The 12,447-nt window shown below is 45.6% G+C and overlaps 1 pseudogene; it reads left to right on the top strand.

Moving 5' to 3' along the window:
* The first annotated feature begins 8,899 nt into the window (after positions 1–8,899).
* Positions 8,900–12,037, top strand: LOC132500622 (sal-like protein 4; annotated as a pseudogene).
* Positions 12,038–12,447: the final 410 nt, after the last annotated feature.

Raw genomic sequence — 12,447 nt, 5'->3', positions numbered from 1 at the left:
TGTAAGCAGAAGGGGGGAGTCAAAGTTTGTGTGTATTTTTATCATAAATATTGTCAGTCGTCCTCCAAAGATAATATAGCAATTTACATGGCCTTCAACAATGCATGCAAATTCCTGTTTCCTCATAGCCTACCCAAAACAGTGTAGTAACATAATTTTCTTTATTTGCCAATCTGGTTTAAATAGTGATAGTTTTAAATTTTGTGTTTACTTATAAATGAACTTGAACTTTTTTTCATACATTTAAAATCCATCAGTTATTTTTGTAAACTATCTGATCAGTTTTATTTAATGCAACACTTCTCAGAGACTTTAATATGATCATCTGTATTGTGACTCTCCAAGAGATAGTGTTCAACATTTCCCAACTTTTATCCTTATAACCTTATTTTTAAGGGGCCCAGCCGCTCCACGGCACGTGGGATCCTCCCGGATAGGGGCACGAACCTGCGTCCCCCGCATCGGCAGGCGGACTCCCAACCACTGCGCCACCAGGGAAGCCCTATAGCCTTATTTTTAATAAATCACTTTCAGTAAACATGGTTCTATAAAATACTCTTTGAAAATTACTGAAAACAAGATACCAGAATAAAATTGACTTGTGAAAGGACTTTGAAAATTGTCCAAAGAATGTGTAATAGTGATAATTATTTGGTGGCATTTTTAGCAGATCTGGAAACCCCTAACTCATGGTTAGAAGCAAGATCAATGAAAACTTGAGTTTTATAGACCCCTGTCAGTACTCATCAGGATTCTTTTCCTTGCAGACTAAAATCTAGTTGACTGAAACCCAACCAACTCAAACTAAGCTAGGCAAAAACCAAACCAAATCCAAACAAAAAAATTTGTTTGCTCATATAAATAAACTTTGGGAAGGTCTTCGATTAAGCTGTGCCTCAAGTATAAGAGGTGCCAAGAACTCAGAACGTGAAGTTTTCCTCTCTTGCTCTCTCACTTTTCCCTGCTCCTCTATTCAGCTGTATTCTTTCAGCTGAGACACTAGTTATTTCTATCCCCAGTATTTCACTACTTCACCATCAGAGAGATTGAAACACTTTCTCTCAGGCCCCAGGTTCAGAAGTACCAGGGAAGAGCTGGCTTATTGCCCATCTCTGAGCCAAACAGTGGTGCCAGGGCCAGTAACCATGAGGAGGCTGAGCACCCATTAGTACCTCGTGATGGCAGTAGGGGAGGAGCTTTACCGAGAAAAAGAGCAAAGAGCGGTTCTCTTTCACCAGTAGATGACATGACATCCTCCATGTTAACAGAAGAGACTGAGAAACATCCCTGGAGAATATAATCATCATGAACTAAGTGAAACTTGGCAAAGAAATTTAAAAGAATTTAATATTCAATGTCCTTGTGCAGCTTGTACAGATTTGCTAATGTTAAAAACAGCATCAGACACTGGCAAAAAGGTTCTTAATTCACTGGATTTGGACAGGTGAAGTAACAAATAACAAAAGGATTGCCAGCTGTGGTCCTTATGTAGATTTATAAGCAAGCCTTGCAAGATACAGAAAACCAATTCTCTGCTTCACATTCAAACGGCTAGAATAGTACCCAGTGGGGAAAACTGGACTACTCAGTACAATAGTTTGAGCATTTATAAGTTGTATTAGCTTTCTGTCTTCCCCGCCCCCCCGCCACTTTTTATTTTTTATTTTTTTTTATTTTTTTTTTTGCGTTACGCGGGCCTCTCACTGTTGTGGCCTCTCCCCCTGCGGAGCGCAGGCTCCGGACGCACAGGCTCAGCGGCCATGGCTCACGGGCCCAGCCGCTCCACAGCATGTGGGATCTTCCCGGACCGGGGCATGAACCCGTGTCCCCTGCATCAGCAGGCGGACTCTCAACCACTGCGCCACCAGGGAAGCCCCCGCCACTTTTTAAATTGAAGTATAGTTGATACTGTGAATTTCAGGTTACAGCAAAGTGATTTAGTTATATACATACTTTTTTTCAGATTAATTTCCATTATAGGTTATTACAAGATATTGAATATAGTTCCCTGAGCTATACAGTAAAACCCTTGTTGCTTATCTATCTCATGTATGGTAGTTTGTATCTGTTAATCCCATACTCCTAATTTATCCCTCCCCCCTCCCTTTCCCCTCTGGTAACCATAAGTTTGTTTTCTATGTCTGTGAGTCTGTTTCTGTTTTGTATATAGATTCATTTGTATTCTTTTTTAGATTCTGCATATAAGTAATATCATATATTTGTTTTTCTCTGTCTGACTTACTTCACTTAGTATGACATCCTCTAGATCCATCCATGTTGCTGCAAATGGCAATATTTCATTCTTTTTTATGGATGAATAATATTCCATTGTATGTGTGTATCATATATATATACATATATATACATATATATATGTAATCCTCTTAAACTAATTGTCTGTTGATAGGCACTTGAGTTGTTTCCATGTCTTGGCTACTATAAATAGTGCTGCTATGAACACTGGAGTGCATGTATCTTTTCAGATTAGAGTTTTCATCTTTTCCAGATATATGCCCAGGAGTGGAATTGCTAGATCATATGATAACTCTATTCTTAGTTTTTTAAGGAACTTTCATACTGTTTTCCATAGCAGCTGCATGAATTTACATTTCCACTGATAGTGTACGAAGGTTCCCTTTTCTCTACACCCTCTCCAGAATTTATTATTTGTAGACTTTTTGAAGATAGCCTTTCTAACCAATGTGAGATGATACTTCATTGTGGTATTGATTTGCATTTTTCTAATAATTAGCAATGTTGAGCATCTTTTCCTGTGCCTGTTGGCCATCTGTATGTCTTCTTTGAAGAAATGTCTATTTAGGTCTTCTGCCCATTATTTGATTGGGTTGTTTGGCTTTTTTGATATTGAATTGTATGAGCTGATGGTATATATTGGATATTAACTTCTTGTCAGTTGCATTGCATCACTTGCAAATATTTTCTCCCATTCCATAGGTTGTCTTTTCATTTTGGTGATTGTTTCCTTTGCTGTGCAAAAGCTTTTAAGTTTGATTAGGTCCCATTTGCTTATTTTTGCTTTTATTTCTTTTGCCTTGGGAGGCTGATCTAAGGAAATATTGCTACAATTTATGTCTGAGAACGTTTTGCCTATTTTCTCTTCTAGGAGTTTTATGATGTCATGTCATATTTAGGTCTTTAAACCATTTTGAGTTTATTTTTCTTAATGGTGTGAGGGAGTGCTCTAATTTCATTGAATAACATGTAGCTGTCCAGCTTTCCCAATACCACTTGCTGAAGAGACTGTCTTTTCTCCACTGTATATTCTTGTCTCCTTTGTTGTAGATTAATTGACCATAGGTGTTTGGGTTTACTTCTGGGCTCTCTATTCTGTTCCATTGACCTATATGTCTGTTTTTGTGCCAGTACCATGCTGGTTTTTTTTTTTTTCTTAAAGTGTTTTTTAAGTTTATTTTTTGGCTGCGTCGTGTATTAGTTGTGGCGCACAGGATCTTTCATTGCGATGTGTGGGCTCTTCATTGTGGTGCACAGGCTTCTCTCTAGTTGTGGCATGTGGGCTCCAGAGCGCATGGGCTCTCTAGTTGTGGCACGCGAGCTCAGTAGTTGTGGCGCCCTGGCTTAGTTGCCCTGTGGCATGTGGGATCTTAGTTCTGTGACCAGGGATTGAATGGGTGTCCCCTGCATTGCAAGATGGATTCTTAACCACTGGACCACCAGGGAAGTCCCATCATGCTGTTTTAATTACTGTAGCTTTGTGGTGTTGTCTGAGGTCTGGGAGGGTTATGCCTCCAACTTTGTTCTTTTTCCTCAGGATTTCTTTGGCAATTCTGGGTCTTTTGTGCTTCCATATAAATTTTAGAATTATTTGTTCTAGTTCTGTGAAAAATGTCATGGGTATTTTGAGAGGGATTGCATTAAATCTGTAGATTGCTTTGGATAGTATGGCCATTTTAACAATATTAATTCTTCCAATCTAAGAGCATGGGATACCTTTCCATTTCTTTGAGTCATCTTCAATTTCCTTTATCAATGTTTTATAGTTTTCAGCATATAGTTTTCAGTTTTCTAGTTAACTCTTTGGTTAAGTTTATTCCTAGTTTTTTTGTTGCTGTTGTTGTTGTTTGTTTGCTTTGCTGCAATTTTAAATGTTGTTTACTATCTTTTATTGATATTTCATTTTAGTATAATTGTAAGAAATGCAACAGATTTCTGTATATTAGTCTTGTATCCTGCTACTTTGATGAATTCATTTATTAGTTCTAATAGTTTTTGTGTGGAGTCTCTAGGGTTTTCTATATAGAGTATCATGTCATCTACAAATAGTGACAGTTTTACCTCTACCCTTCCAATTTGGATACCTTTTATTTCTTTTTCTTGTCTGGTTGCTGTGGCTAGGACTTCTAATACTATGTTGAATAGAAGTGGTGAGAGTGGGAATCCTTGTCTTGTTCCTGAATTTAGCAGGAAGGCTTTCATCTTTTCACCATTGAGTATTATGTTGGCTGTGGTTAGTCACATATGGTTTTTATTTTGTTTAGATATGTTCCCTCTGTACCCACTTTGGTGAGAGTTTTTATCATGAATGGATGTTGAATTTTATCAAATGCTTTTTCTGCATCTATTGAGATGATCATGTGGCTTTTGTCTTTTCTTTTGTTAATGTGGTGTATCACATTGATTGATTTGCATATATTGAACATCCTTGTGACCCTGGAATGGATCCAACTTGATCATGGTGTATGATTCTTATGTCTGTTGTTGGATTTGGTGGGAGTTTTTTAATGTCTTATTATTTTCAGTGGCTTTAATTATATATTTAAATTAGAATCCCTGATTCTTAAAAACCTTAATTTCCAGTGACAACCAAGAGGCAAGTAATAGTTACCAAAATCTGGAGAAACTATTTTAGATGATTTTTAGAACATAATTATTCTTATGGTTTGCCTAAAAGCTCTTATTTCATTTATATTTAAAGTTTCATCATATCAAGTTATTTTTCTTGCTGACAAATTTGCAACAGATATAACAAGATTTCATTTAACTTCTATTACACCTAGGTGCAGTGAAAGTACTATACTTAATGTTGATGGCTCTAAAGACATGTCTATATTAATTAGATCAACAAACTTAAACATTAATACCAGGTATTAATTTAATACTATGTATTTCACAGTCCACGTGAACCTGAAACTCATTTAGCTTAATTTTTCTTGTATTTAGAATTGTTTGGTTTGTAAGCGCTTACTTTTCTTTAAGCCAATTAAATAGAGCTCATTTACAGATTAACCTCAGCAATGTTATCCAAAGACACAAACACACATAAATACACAAACAAACAGAGAGACATCATAGTTCTCATTTCAAAATTTCATCCCTGAGTCAGGTACAGCAATGTAAAACCCATCCGTTTACAAAAGAGGTTGGATTAAAGTTGGTTTTCTGGCAGATGGAACAAATCAAGCTCACTTGTCTAGATGGCTAAACCCTTTCTACTAATATTTATGGAAAACAAGTCAAGTTCTAAATTACTGTACCCGCTTTTTCAAAATTTGCATTTTAAAAAGATGGCAGAGGTATGAGAAGACCAGATAGGACATTTGTATCTCAAAGATACAGGCAAGTTTCTCCTAGGATGACTTTGTTTCCCCTTTGTTTAGTAGTTACAAGCCGCTTAAGATCCCCCGTATTTATTAGAAAATCAATCAATTTGTTCCCCACTGTCAATGTTACCCGGCCCCCTGTGGGGAAATCAGAATCGGACGCCTCAAGTGCAAAGAAGTCTGCTGGCCTCTTACAAGATATTGGGGCAAGAGAAATTACCCTGCTGCATAAGTGGCTCCCGGTCCAAATTGAGTGCCCTGTCTGGTCGTAGATGGTGATACTAAACCAGGTCCCTGTGCCCCGGAGGTTATCAGAGAAACTTCTGTTTGATCCCCTTGGGTAGGGGAAACAGGAGGCAGTGAATGTGTTGCTGGCATGGGAGGGGGCGGTTGGAACAACTGCCAGCGCAGCCAGCTCAGCCACTGGGGAGCTGGATAGGCTGGAGGGGAGTTTCCGTTTTGAAATAACCTGTCCCCACTCTCATTTTTTTCTATTCACGTGTAGAACAGGTTTCCCCTTGGGTTTCCTTTCAGACCCCTGCACCATAAGGTGGCAGCCCTCTGACTCCTTTTCCTCCTGATGCAATATAGCATAAATGCTCCTACATATGGAATCTCATCTCTTTTCTCTCCTCTTTTTTTTTAAAATAAATTTATATATTTATTTATTTATTTGGGGGTGTGTTGGGTCTTCCTTGCGGTGTGCAGGCTTCTCATCGCGGTGGCTTGTCTTGTTGTGGAGCACAGGCTATAGGTGTGCGGGCTTCAGTAGTTGTGGCACGCGGGCTCAGTAGTTGTGGCTTTCAGGCTCTAGTGCGCAGGCTCAGTAGTTGTGGCGCACAGGCTTAGTTGCTCTGTGGCATGTGGGATCTTCCTGAACCAGGGCTTGAACCCATGTCCCCTGCATTGGCAGGCAGATTCTTTTTTTTTTTTTTTTTTTTTGGTGGTACGCGGGCTTCTCACTGCTGTGGCCTCTCCCATTGCGGAGCACAGGCTCCGGATGCGCAGGCTCAGCGGCCATGGCGCACGGACCCAGCCGCTCCGCGGCATGTGGGATCTTCCCAAACCGGGGCACGAACCCGTGTCCCCTGCATCGGCAGGCGGACTCTCAACCACTGCGCCACCAGGGAAGCCCGGCAGGCAGATTCTTAACCACTGCACCACCAGGGAAGTCCTTCCCTGCTCTTTTGCAGAACAGTTCTAACTGCGAGATTGTGTAATAATTGAGTGAACCATTCAGGGGCCATCCTTCTCCTGATCCTAACATATATTGGGTCCACACCCTTTTACAATAATACATCATGTCTTTCTTAGTCTTAGGCTCACGGGTATGTTTTGCCCATTTATCTAATATATTCCCCAAAGGGCTCTCCTTCAGGATAGATATTTTCCACTTTTAAAAGTTTGATAGGGCTTCCCTGGTGGCGCAGTGGTTGAGAGTCCGCCTGCCGATGCAGGGGACACGGGTTTATGCCCCGGTCTGGGAAGATCCCACATGCCGCGGAGCGGCTAGGCCCATGAGCCATGGCCGCTGAGCCTGCACGTCCGGAGCCTGTGATCCACAACAGGAGAGGCCACAACAGTGAGAGGCCTGTGTACCGCCAAAAAAAAAAAAAAAAAAAAAGTTTGATAACACCAAGACAGAAAAGACGCAGACAAATTCCAACACAAAAGGCACAAATTCTAGCACTGATGCACACAAAACCAAGAGAAAACCAAGACAAGACCAACGAACCAGTTCCCAGATCAGGTAGACTTACCCTACAAAACCAACGAACTAGTTCCCAGTGAACCGGTTCCCAGAATCAGGTAAGAGTCCAGCAACAATTCCCCCCTCCAGCAGGGTACCCCCACCAGATTGGCTTTCCCATAAAGGAAAAACCCAGACTGAGGGGGAAATATGTTCCTAGCGTGCATGCTGGAGTGACTTACCCTCCAGAATCGAATCGAGTCCGTCGACTTGTAGCCCCAGATGGAACCAAAGTTCCCCAAATGGAAGTGTGTCGGTTCCTTGCCTCAACTGCCAAGTGCGGGGGTAGCTGGTGCCACTTCAAGGGAACTTTGAAGGGAAGATCCTCAGGACAATGGTCCTGGCAGCTGCTAGGGCCCTGCCCCAATATTCCCTGAGCGGGCTGGCTAGCCATGAGCAGCAAGGCTCTTGGCTGGCTAAGCCAAATTTCTTACTGAGTCCAAGCTCGCTCTGCTCGCTGGACGACAGGCTAAGGAATCGGAGATGAGGTGTTGAGGCAAAGGAATACAACTTTATTTGGAAATCTGGCAGACTGAGAAGATGGCAGCCTAGTGTCTCTGAAAAACCATCTTATCTGGGTCTGGATGCCAGTTTCTTTTATAGAATCAGAGAGGGAGAGGCGGTGAGGAAGTAAAGTAAAAGGGCCATCGGTCTTGCAAAACATCTCCTGGAATCTAGATGCGGTTTTGTAATAGCTTTCTATTTGCTGCTGTAACATTACCACAAGCTTAGTGGCTTACAGGGTACAAATTTATCTTACAGTTCTGGAGGTGTCAGCAGTACAAAATGGGTCCCAGTGCTAAAATCAAGGTGTTGGCAGGGCTGCATTCCCTTCTAGAGACTTCAGGGGAGAATCGGCTTCCTTGCCTTTTCCAGTTTCTAGAGGCTGCCCACATTCCTTGGCTCTGGTCCCTTCCCCCCATCTTCGAAGCCAGCAGGTTCAGCCTTTCTCACATCACATCATTCTGACTCACTTCCATTGTCACACTTCTTTCTCTGACTCTGTCTCCTCTTCTGCCTCCCTCTTCCACTTTTAAGGACTCTTGTGATTGCATTGTGCCCACGTGGATGATTCAGGATAATTTCTCTATGTTGAGGTTGGCCAATTAGCAACCTAGATTCCATCTTCAATCTTTTAAAATAATTAATTAATTAATTAATTAATTAGGTTGCTCCAGGGCTCCTTAGTTGCGGCTCGCAGGCTCCTTAGTTGTGGCATACGAACTCTTAGTTGCGGCATGCATGTGGGATCTAGTTCCCTGACCAGGGATCAAACCCGGGCCCCCTGCATTGGGAATGTGGAGTCTTCACCACTGCACCACCAGGGAAGTCCCCATCTTCAAACTTAATTCGCCTTTGCCATGTAATGTGCCATGTTCAATGGTTCTAGGGATTAGGATGTGGACATATTTGAGGAGGTGTTATTCTACCTACCACACAAATTAAGAACTTAAAGACAGCATCAGGAATTTACTGGGACATGCGCATTCCTGCCGAAGGGGGGTGAATTTCCCAGCTCCAGGAATTTGTGGCGGAGTGGGCAAATAACCACGGCTCTCCAGAAGCCCCGATGCTCACACCACGTCGAGGCGCCAAGCAGGCAAAACCTCAACACATCACCTGGGAGGAGGACCAGGGCGAGCAGCAGCCACAGCAGGGGGCCCTGGAGCGTGCAGACATGGCCCCAGCGGCTCCAGCGGCGGGGGAGCCGGGTGCTCCAATGAACACCCCAGGGGGTGGCAATGATGTGACTGTGGACCGAGCAGGCATAAAGAGGCCTCAGCGGGAGGAGACTCACATCTGTGAGAAACGCTGTGCCGAGTTGTTCAGTTTCTCAGAGTTCTTAGACCATAAGAAAAATTGCACTAAAAATCCACCTGTCCTCATCATGAACGACAGCGAGGGGCCGGTGCCTTCAGAAGAGTTCTCCTGGGCTGTGCTGAGCCACCAGCCACGCAGCCCAAGCAGGAAGGATGGTCACAGAGAGGACGGTGGCAGCTCAGGGGACACGAAGGAGAAGCTGGGGGCAGAGTCTGTCGTGTACTTCAAGACGGAGGCCGCCCTGCCACCCACACCTCAGGACATAAGCTAATTTACCCAGAAGCAAAGTGGCCCACACCAACATCACGCGTCAAGCACTACGGGGCACCGAGGCGGCCGTGAACCGGCGGAACACGGACACCCCCCAGCTCCGCTGCCCGGCGCCAGCAGCATCCCCTGGGTCCTCGAGCAGATCCTGTGTCTGCAGCAGCAGCAGATCCAGCTCGCGGAGCAGATCCGCGTGCAGGTGCACCTGTGGGCCTCCCACGCCCTCCACTCCAGCGGCGTGGCCAGAGCCAACTCCCTGAAGACGCTGGGCAGCCACGTGTCCCAGCAGGCTTTGGCGGCTGTGGCTCTACTCAGCCGGAAAGCGGGGAGCCCAGCTTTGCCCCCTGGACACCTTGAAGCCAGCCAAGCTACCTCACGCCAGCATCCCTTCCGTTGCCAGCTCCGCGTCCCCGGCGCTGGTGCCCTTCGCCCTGAAGCCAGATGGGACCCAGGTGCTCCCCAGTGTCCTGTCGCGCCCCTTGGGGGTGTTGCTACCTCAGGCCCCACACTCTGTGCTCTTCCAGAGCCCCTTCTCCGCCATGGCATTAGACCCATCCAAGAAAGAGAAAGGAAGCCACGGAGTGTCTCCCCGGTACATGTCAAACCCAAGGACAAAGTCCTCTACAAGCACAAGTGTAAGTACTGTAGCAAGGTTTTTGGGACTGATAGCTCCTGGCAGATCCACCTCCGCTCCCACACCGGAGAGAGACCCTTCGTATGCTCTGCCTGCGGCCACCAGTTCACCACCAAGGGCAACCTCAAGGTGCACTTTCATCAGCATCCCCAGGTGAAGGCAAACCCCTAGCAGTTTGCCGAGTTCCATGACAAGATGACGGCAGGCAGTGGCCTTCCCTATGCGCCCTCTGGCCCTGTCTCCGTAGATGAATCTCTCTAAGGAGAGCCCGTCTTTGCGACGGGGACCCCCAATGTAGGGCTACCTCAGAATCTCTCTTCGGGGACTAACCCCAAGGACCTCATGGTGGCCCGTTGCCCAATGACCTGCAGCCCAGGCCTTCTGCGGAAAGTGAGGATGGATCCATACCACCTGGGGTGAGGTTAAACCATAATTCCCTGAGGGTTGGTGGCTTCCAAGGGAGTGGGACACCTGAGCCGGGGTCAGAGACCCTGAAATTGCAGCAGCTGGTGGAGAACATCGACAAGACCACCACCGATCGCAACGAATGTCTCATATGCCACCATATCTTAAGCTGCCAAAGTTCCCTCATGATGCATTACTGCACCCACACCAAGGAGAGGCCGTTCCAGTGTAAGATCTGTGTTCGAGCCTTCTCCACCAAAGGCAACCTGAAGACACACTTTGGGGTGCACCGGACCAACACGCCCATAAAGATGCAGCATTCGTGCCCCATCCGCCAGAAGAAGTTTACCAACGCGGTCATGCTGCAGCAGCATATTCGGATGCACATGGGCGGTCAGATTCCCAACACGCCTCTGCCGGAGAATCCCTGTGACTTTATGTGTCCCGAGCCAATGATGGTCCGTGAAAATATCAGTAAAAGCATTGTCTGTCATGATGATGTCGAGAGCATCGATGTAGATGAAGTCTGCTCCCAGGAGGCCCCTGGCAGCTCCTCGAAGGTTCCCATGCCCCTTCCCAGCATCCACTCGCCATCACCTACTCTAGGGCTGGCCTCGGTGGCTTCCCTAGATGCCCCGGGGAAGGCGGGTCTTGCTGGTCTTGTCCTGCAGCGACAGAGCAGCCAAGAAAATGGTTCGGTGGAGAGTGATGGCTTGACCAACGACTCTTCCTCCTCAGTGATGGGGGACCAGGAGTATCCAAGCTGAAGTCCAGATGTCCTGGAGACCACGTCCTTCCAGGCAGTCTCCCCAGCCAATAGCCAAGCGGAGGGTGTCAAGTCCAAGTCTCCCGATGCTGGTGGTAAAGTGGACAGCTCCGAGAACAGCCGCACTGAGAGCAGTGGCCCACCGACATTTATCTGAGCCCAGCCAACATATGTCAAAGTTGAAGTTCCTGGTGCATTTGTTGGTCCTGCAACCATGTCCCCAGGTATGACACCCTTGTTAGCGGTCCAGCCCCGAAGACAGGCCAAGCAGCACAGCTGCACAAGGTGCGGGAAGAACTCACCTGCGAGCGCGCTTCAGATTCACGAGCAGAATCACACTGGGAAGAAGCCTTTCGTGTGTAACATTTGTGGGCGAGCTTCTACCACCAAAGGCAACTTGAAGGTCCATTATATGACGCATGGGGCCAACGATAGCTCGGCACGCCATGGCAGGAAGCTGGCCATGGAGAACACCATGGCTCTATTAGGAACGGACGGAAAGAGGGTCGCCGAGATATTTTCCAAGGAAATCCTGGCCCCTTCAGTGACTGTGGACCCTGTTGTGTGGAACCAGTACACCACCATGCTCAACGGTGACCTGGCCATGAAGACAAACAAAATCTCTGTGAGGTGGCATTCCCACCCTCCTGCTGTCTCTGGGGGCCAGATCTGTGGTGAATAACACTGCTACCTCCAAGATGGACGGCTCCCAGTCAGCCATGAGTGCCGAGATGGAGAAGCCGGGAGCTGCCGACAGCGTCCCCAAACACCAGTTCCCTCACTTCCTGGAGGAAAACAAGATGGCCACCAGCTAAGCTACAGGAGAGCGCACGTCGAAGGAGCAGTGCAGTGACCTCTCTAGAACTGTACCTTTTTTGTTTGTTTTCCTTAAAGACCCCCATCTCCTCCAGTTTTCTTCCTGATGTGCAAATAATGTTTTGAGTTGTGACCACAACCTCAGGCACATCCTACAATCACAGTGTTGCTATGCTGCTTTGCAAAAACAAACAAACAAAAAAGAAAAAAAAATCATACTAAAACAAATACAGACTAGTAATTGTTTTTTAATTTTGGAAAGAAGCGTGTCTTGCAGAGTACTTTTGTTACTTGCAACAAACTATATACATAAAACCTTTGTACAACCTAGAGTAACTGTTTCCAAAGACTGTCACCTATTTCAAGTTGGAAGGTGTTGAACCACCATGGAGAAGACAACTGTTTTGCC

The sequence above is a fragment of the Mesoplodon densirostris genome, chromosome 13 (genome assembly GCF_025265405.1).
Source record: "Mesoplodon densirostris isolate mMesDen1 chromosome 13, mMesDen1 primary haplotype, whole genome shotgun sequence".
Taxonomy (NCBI): domain Eukaryota; kingdom Metazoa; phylum Chordata; class Mammalia; order Artiodactyla; family Ziphiidae; genus Mesoplodon; species Mesoplodon densirostris.
The sequence above is the reverse complement of the archived record's forward strand: the minus strand, read 5'-3'. Positions and strand labels throughout refer to the sequence as shown.